This window comes from Osmerus mordax, unplaced genomic scaffold (assembly GCF_038355195.1).
Source record: "Osmerus mordax isolate fOsmMor3 unplaced genomic scaffold, fOsmMor3.pri Scaffold_250, whole genome shotgun sequence".
NCBI lineage: Eukaryota > Metazoa > Chordata > Actinopteri > Osmeriformes > Osmeridae > Osmerus > Osmerus mordax.
In genome coordinates, this window is record NW_027120562.1 from 3108 (window position 1) to 10904 (window position 7797).

Consider the following 7797-nt stretch of genomic DNA (forward strand, 5'->3'; position numbering starts at 1 on the left):
CCGTATGCAATACGCGCTGATCTCGCCAAATGCGCTCTGGAGTTCTGAGGCACACTACCAAAAATAACCCAACGTAAATTCTGGATTTTAAAGTCTCAAGTTTGTATTTAATGGCTCAAATTTTACTTTCGAACTTGTCACCAGTTGCTGCGTCTCATCCTCACAGGCTGCCGCAGCGCCTATGCGTTCACGTCGCCATCGCGCGCCTCAAGGTCCAGCAGCAGAAAGATAATACAGCTGGTCTCCTTGGTTACAACAATGGGAGGAGTGTGCGTTATGTTGAGCCCTGCCCCCCAACTGCAAACATATAAGAGGCAGCAGTGAAGCTAAACCAGACACTAAAGGCTTAAATCTTGACGAAAAATATTGACTAAAGACAACAGCTTAGAAAACTATATTTCCACTCATCTGAGATTCTCTGCCCAGGAGTTCTGGAATCAGTCTACTACCATGATCTTAGAGGCAGTTATTGAATCATAATAATATAGATTTTTTGTTTTCACATGGATTCATTTCACTGCATCAAAGACAGAACTTTTTTACCAACATTAGCATTAGACTGAAAATAAGATAATCATACTTATTATTTGACACTAGTTTGAGCTTTTTAAGGAAGACCCGGTCAGAATGTCCCTGATGGACCCAGCCTGGGGGGTGGAGAGCAGCAGCAGCATCAGGGAGTGGAGCGGGCAGGTCCAGCCTGCTCTGGTGGCCACCTTGGTGTTCCTCTCCTGTCTGGAAGCTTGTCTGTGGGTCAGGAACCTGCGTCTGAAGAGAAGGCTGCCAGGACCCTTCGCCTGGCCGCTGGTGGGAAACGCCATGCAGCTGGGCCAGATGCCCCACATCACCTTCTCCAGACTGGCCAAGAAGTACGGGAACGTGTATCAGATAAGGCTGGGCTGCAACGACATTGTGGTCCTCAACGGAGACAAGGCAATCAGACAGGCCCTGGTCCAACACAGCACAGAGTTTGCAGGCAGACCCAACTTTATATCTTTTCAATCTGTGTCTGGGGGCAGGAGTTTGACCTTCACTGACTACAGCAAACAGTGGAAGATGCACCGACGGATCACTCAGTCAACACTCAGAGCGTTTTCTTCTGCAAACAGTCAGACCAAGAAAGCCTTCGAGCAGCATATCATGGCAGAGGCGATGGATCTGGTGCAGGTGTTTCTGAGGATGAGCGCTGGTGGGAGCTACTGCGATCCCTCTCGTGAATTCACGGTAGCTGCCGCCAACGTCATCTGTGCGCTGTGCTTCGGTAAACGTTACGGACACGATGATCTGGAGTTTAGGACCCTGCTGGGGAGGCTTGACAAGTTTGGAGAGACAGTGGGAGCTGGCAGCCTGGTGGACGTCATGCCCTGGCTCCAGTCCTTCCCCAACCCCGTACGTAGCATCTATCAGAACTTCAAACACCTCAACGAGGAGTTTTTTGCCTTTGTGAAAAGCAAGGTGTCGCAGCACAGGGAGACGTTCGACCCTGAGGTGACGCGGGACATGAGCGACGCCATCATCAACATCATCGAGCACGGGGAGCACAGCAGCCTGAACAAAGAATATGTGGAGACGACTGTCACAGACCTCATCGGAGCAGGGCAAGACACAATGTCCACCTTTCTACAGTGGGTCATGCTGCTTTTAATCAAGTATCCCGACATACAAGCCAAACTGCAGGACCAGGTGGACAAGGTGGTGGGCAGAGACCGGCTACCCACCATAGAGGACAGGAGCAGCCTGGCCTACCTGGACGCCTTCATCTACGAGACCATGCGCTACACCAGCTTCGTGCCTGTCACCATCCCTCACTCCACCACCTCGGACGTCACCATCGAAGGCCTGCACATCCCTAAAGACACCGTGGTGTTCATCAACCAGTGGTCCGTCAACCATGACCCTCTCAAGTGGAAGGACCCTCACATCTTCGACCCCTCACGCTTCCTGAACGACAACGGTGACCTCGACAAGGACCTGACCAGCGGTGTCATGATCTTCTCTGCAGGGAAGCGGAGGTGTATCGGCGACCAGATAGCAAAGGTGGAAATCTTTTTGTTTTCGGCCATCTTGCTACACCAGTGTAGCTTTGAGAGAAACCCGTGTGAACTCAACAGTCTGAAGTGCTCGTATGGGCTCTCACTCAAGCCCCTGAGATACACCATCTCAGCCCAGCTCAGGGGGAAGCTGCTGGGGCTAGTGTCCCCAGCGTGACCCCTCCCACCACCCCGAGGACCAGCCACAGCTACACTCTTATCCCTCCACCAATGACATTTAACAGTAAGTTGTTCTTTTTGCAAACCTGCACTGAATGTTGTTATTGTATTTAATATTTAATGAATCCCTAAACACAGTCTGCATGTTACCATCCATGTCAATGCAGGGTTGAACACAAAGCTAAGCAGAGTGATTGGTTTGAGAAGGAACCTTTTGAGGCCAAGGAGATGTTGAAGTAGAGCATTCTCAAAATATGAACTTGATCAGTATTTTAAAGAAAGTATACCTTTTTCTTACATTGTCCATTGTGCGCTAAATTTGTATGCACTGTTTAGCATGGTCATGCGCAAAATTATATGTTGGAAATATCCCTCAAATGTCAATTTAAACTAATACCACATTATAGAGTATAAGGTTGTGAGTGTTTGTGAATGTTTAAGTTACACTTGAGTCCTCAGTCCAGAAGACTTTCTGTTGCCACTGTCGAGACAGTGATAACAATATTTTAACCTTTGTTACATAAAGCAGTTACAATGTATATTTATAGATATATTGTATGAAATCATAAAGTTGATGTAATCATTTTCACTATCTACTGTACTCACTGCATATGAGCACATGAACCATGAATTGAGGGGTACAGATGCTGAAACCTGAGAAACCTTTAAATAGGGATTGCGTCATGTATTTCAAACTCACCATCTGGAATTAAGGTGTGGGATTTCTTGTGTGGGAGATGACCAAACCTAATCATGAAACTGATTTGCCAAATGCATGCTATGTTGTACAAACACTGCCAGCAGCAGCTATCCTAAGGCTGCTATCCAAACTGTTTGTAAATACAGTAATACATCAAAATGGACTGAGTTTCCCTGTCATGTGTTCTCATAACTTTCTGTTTGTTTACATAGCAAAGCTCTGAAAACTGGATCCATGTTGTCTTTACCAGAAGATAATTACAGTGCAGGAGTTGATGAAGTCATGTTTTTAATTCTGTGCCTGTCTACAGCCAAGAAACTCAACTATAGCATGTATGGAATGTTCAGGCATGGATTCATAACTGAAAATATCAAAATGTATATCTTTGTTTTGTTTTAAATTGTTGGAAAATAAGCTACATTTGAAATAAATAAAGAAACAAAAAAAAGAGAAATTGAAGAGTTGCTTTCACTGAGCCTGTCTCCTGTGTGTCTCCATTCAACCTATAAACCATTACTCCACACTTGACAGTTTAAGTGTCAAGGACATTTCCTAAAGATGATGTTAAACATCATAACACCAGTCCCCAGTATGTTTGAGCATGCTTTCTCTCCAAGCTGTCACCAAGGACAAGGGAGAATGTCTGCTCCAACTGAAATCGATTGCAGGTTTTATTTTTTTGCTCCAGTACTAGTGTTTGTGAGGTTTTGCTCCAGTACTAGTATATGTGAGGTTTTGCTCCAGTACTAGTGTATGTGAGGTTTTGCTCCAGTACTAGTGTATGTGAGGTTTTGCTCCAGTACTAGTGTATGTGAGGTTTTGCTCCAGTACTAGTGTATGTGAGGTTTTTAGAGTTCCTCTCTAAAACGTTTGAGCTGTAGCCACAGACCTAAAAGCTCAATTATGGAACTTACTGTGTGAGGGAAGAGTCCTTATGCCTTCAATAACTGTGGATAAATATACACTTTTATGGAACATATAAAGTCAAGGTTCTGTTTGTACAGACCCAAGATCCATAACATTCATGGAACTATCTTTGATTCTATTCTTAGTGTTGTTTTGATGAGGGGGAAAAACACAGCTTTAAAAGACAAAACTCTGAAATAAAAATAGTGTGATAAAAAATGTTGGACATAAAAAAGGTTCTAAAGATTTTTTATTCGATTTTTTGAGGGGTTCCTTCAGTCTCACATAAATCATGAAGTTCCTAAAGTATGTAACTTTAATGGACCTTTCAAGTGTAATTGAAGTATAGTATGTTTCAGTCGGACTTCACATGGGCTAATATTAATATAAATAAGCTGACTCTGCCCCCTCTGGTTAGAAGCTTTGGACTGTCTGTGTGAGAGTTGACTATCTCCTGTCCTGTGATCTGACACTTCTACACATCCACTTACCTCCTCCTACACGTCATAGAATAAAAACGACACTTAATTTAGTCGTTGGCAGAATGGACTGCCTAGTATTAAGCACACACCTCCATGGACCTGCTTCCTGTACCTGGTAGCACTCCTTGTCCGTTCATTTTCCACAGGAAAATTAGAAAATTTGACAGTGAACATTTTTCACTGGAACAGCGCTCACTGCATCTCAGCCGGAACAGTCGTCACATGCAGACCTGAGGAGAACACAGAGGAGGACCGAGCGTTCATATCTTAACCACAGTGGGAGGGGAGAGATAGAGGGCTGAGAACCTGAGTTCCTGCTCCCTCCCACTCGGCACATATATATGGGAGGGTGTCAAGGCAGAAATGTGCATTTGCCTGAAGTGGTCATCTGTGGATGGACACAGCCCCACTGCTCAGCCCACCCAGACCAAGCCCTTGCAGAGCGGAGGAGGGGGAGATAGAGACTGCAGAGTGGGAGGGGTGTTGAGGACTGTGGCAGTAGATTAATTTCATCTCAAATTTTGGAGTGAATATGTAAATACGTTATCTAGAATATTACATATTTCAAAGGTCAAAGGACGCATTAAAACCATCCTGGTAAAAAAGCTCACGTTTGGTCAAGGCCCCTCTTGGTGGAAACTGCCTGGTTGGACTCCAGGGAGAAGACCCTCAGAATGTCCCTGATGGACCCAGCCTGGGGGGTGGAGAGCAGCAGCAGCATCAGGGAGTGGAGCGGGCAGGTCCAGCCTGCTCTGGTGGCCACCTTGGTGTTCCTCTCCTGTCTGGAAGCTTGTCTGTGGGTCAGGAACCTGCGTCTGAAGAGAAGGCTGCCAGGACCCTTCGCCTGGCCGCTGGTGGGAAACGCCATGCAGCTGGGCCAGATGCCCCACATCACCTTCTCCAGACTGGCCAAGAAGTACGGGAACGTGTATCAGATAAGGCTGGGCTGCAACGACATTGTGGTCCTCAACGGAGACAAGGCAATCAGACAGGCCCTGGTCCAACACAGCACAGAGTTTGCAGGCAGACCCAACTTTATATCTTTTCAATCTGTGTCTGGTGGCAACGGCATGACGTTTAACAACTACAGCAAACAGTGGAAGATGCACAGGAAAATAGCTCAGTCTACTATCAGAGCTTTCTCCTCTGCCAACAGTCAGACTAAGAAGGCGTTCGAGAAGCACATTGTGGCAGAGGCAACAGAACTGGTGGAGGACTTTCTGAAACATTCGGCTGAACACTCGTTTTTCAATCCTTCTCATGAGCTGACAGTGGCTGCCGCCAACGTCATCTGTGCGCTGTGCTTCGGTAAACGTTACGGACACGATGATCTGGAGTTTAGGACCCTGCTGGGGAGGCTTGACAAGTTTGGAGAGACAGTGGGAGCTGGCAGCCTGGTGGACGTCATGCCCTGGCTCCAGTCCTTCCCCAACCCCGTCCGCAGCATTTACAAAAGCTTCAAAGACCTAAACAACGAATTCTTCACCTTCGTCAGAAGCAAGGTTGTGGAGCATCGGGAGTCTTTCGACCCCGAGGTGACCCGGGACATGAGCGACGCCATCATCGGAGTGATTGACAAGGCAGACAGCCACACAGGCCTGACAGAAGCCCACACCGAGGCGACCGTGTCTGATCTGATTGGTGCAGGCATGGACACCGTCTCCACAGCGCTTCACTGGATGATACTGCTGTTGGTGAAGTATCCCGACATCCAAGCCAAACTGCAGGACCAGGTGGACAAGGTGGTGGGCAGAGACCGACTACCCACCATAGAGGACAGGAGCAGCCTGGCCTACCTGGACGCCTTCATCTACGAGACCATGCGCTACACCAGCTTCGTGCCTGTCACCATCCCTCACTCCACCACCTCGGACGTCACCATCGAAGGCCTGCACATCCCTAAAGACACCGTGGTGTTCATCAACCAGTGGTCCGTCAACCATGACCCTCTCAAGTGGAAGGACCCTCACATCTTCGACCCCTCACGCTTCCTGAACGACAACGGTGACCTCGACAAGGACCTGACCAGCGGTGTCATGATCTTCTCTGCAGGGAAGCGGAGGTGTATCGGCGACCAGATTGCCAAAGTTGAGGTCTTTTTATTTTCAGCCATCTTGCTGCACCAGTGTATCTTTCAGAAAGATCCTACTCAGGACTCATCTCTAGACTGTGTGTATGGTTTAACTCTGAAGCCCTTAAACTACAAGATCTCTGCTCAGCTCAGAGGACAGCTGCTGAATGGACCATAAAGGACTGTGTTTAGTGTTTTTCCAATATGCTGTAAGGTATGAACTTGAACACAGTGAATAAACAGTCTTTGGGTCTTCATGAGATTTGTGTTGAATGGATGTTTTGTTAATCATATCTAGCAAAATGACTGTATAATGCATTTGTGTTCGATTTTGTTTAATCACATTCACTTTAACTGCCTTGCAATCTGTCCTCAGCATCCCCTTTACCACACTCAGAAACAGCAGCATCAGAAATAACATGCTACAGTATCGTAACAAAGTTCCTTTTGCAATCCATCAGAAGAAAACTTGCCATATTTACATTGTATAGGGCAACATGTGTTATGCAACAATGGAATTCTGTCTATTTGACAAAGTAAAAAAATATATTTTCAGGATTTTTCCAAAAATGTTAAGTAAGTAATATAAAAATATATATTGCAATCTTTAATGTGGCAAACCAAAACCACAGAAATGAATGGTTAAGTATCTATTGTTCTGTATGGAGGGCTATTTAGTCTGGCCACTCCAAACTGACAAATAAACTGGTGTCCTTGAATGCATTTCATTGTAACTTCTTTTTGTTTTGTTGATGAGGAGATATCATGTGTTAAGGTCAACATTATAATATTTTTTTTTAAATACCCCAAAAATTGTAACTGTTTTCATCCAATCCTTCATTTAGTTTATTTTATGTAATTTCTTGGAATACACTGCATATCCTGTACCGGACTGTATAACATCTAACGTAAATGCCAAACCCTGAAATAAACATCCTGTTCTTAAAGACATTTGACACTTTGTTCATTTAGCAGACGTTTTTATCCACGGCGACAAACAGCACAACATCGACAAACCATCCAAAGATAGCGCTGCCTGTCTGTGTCTGCGCGTGCGGACAGTTTATCCGTCAGAAGTGTTGAGAACACAAACGTGGGAGGTCAAAGAGATAATAATAGATCATGATGTACCGTCTGTATGTTGCTATGAAAGATTGATGGCGGGCTACAACCTAACATGTTCCCCCTCCCCAGCCCCCAAAACCGTGGATCTGCTGGAGCGCGAGCAGCGACGGCCACAGGCGCAGACTTCATCCATATTTCAGCCAGGCCACTCTATGCTCTTGCCTGGGCGGCATGATCCCCTCACACTGGGCTCTCGGGTTCCAGAGTCAAGCTGCACCTCTTCTTACAGCAGCTCACAGGCAACCTGTTTTTAGACCAGGCCCGGTCTGTATGTGTCTGTGGAGCCTTCAAAATAAAAGTCGA

At 46.1% G+C, this 7797-nt stretch overlaps 2 pseudogenes; both read left to right on the top strand.

The window, feature by feature from the left end:
- The first annotated feature begins 398 nt into the window (after window positions 1–398).
- Window positions 399–3353, top strand: LOC136939586 (cytochrome P450 1B1 pseudogene; annotated as a pseudogene).
- A 1619-nt stretch (window positions 3354–4972) lies between these two features.
- Window positions 4973–7304, top strand: LOC136939585 (cytochrome P450 1B1 pseudogene; annotated as a pseudogene).
- Window positions 7305–7797: the final 493 nt, after the last annotated feature.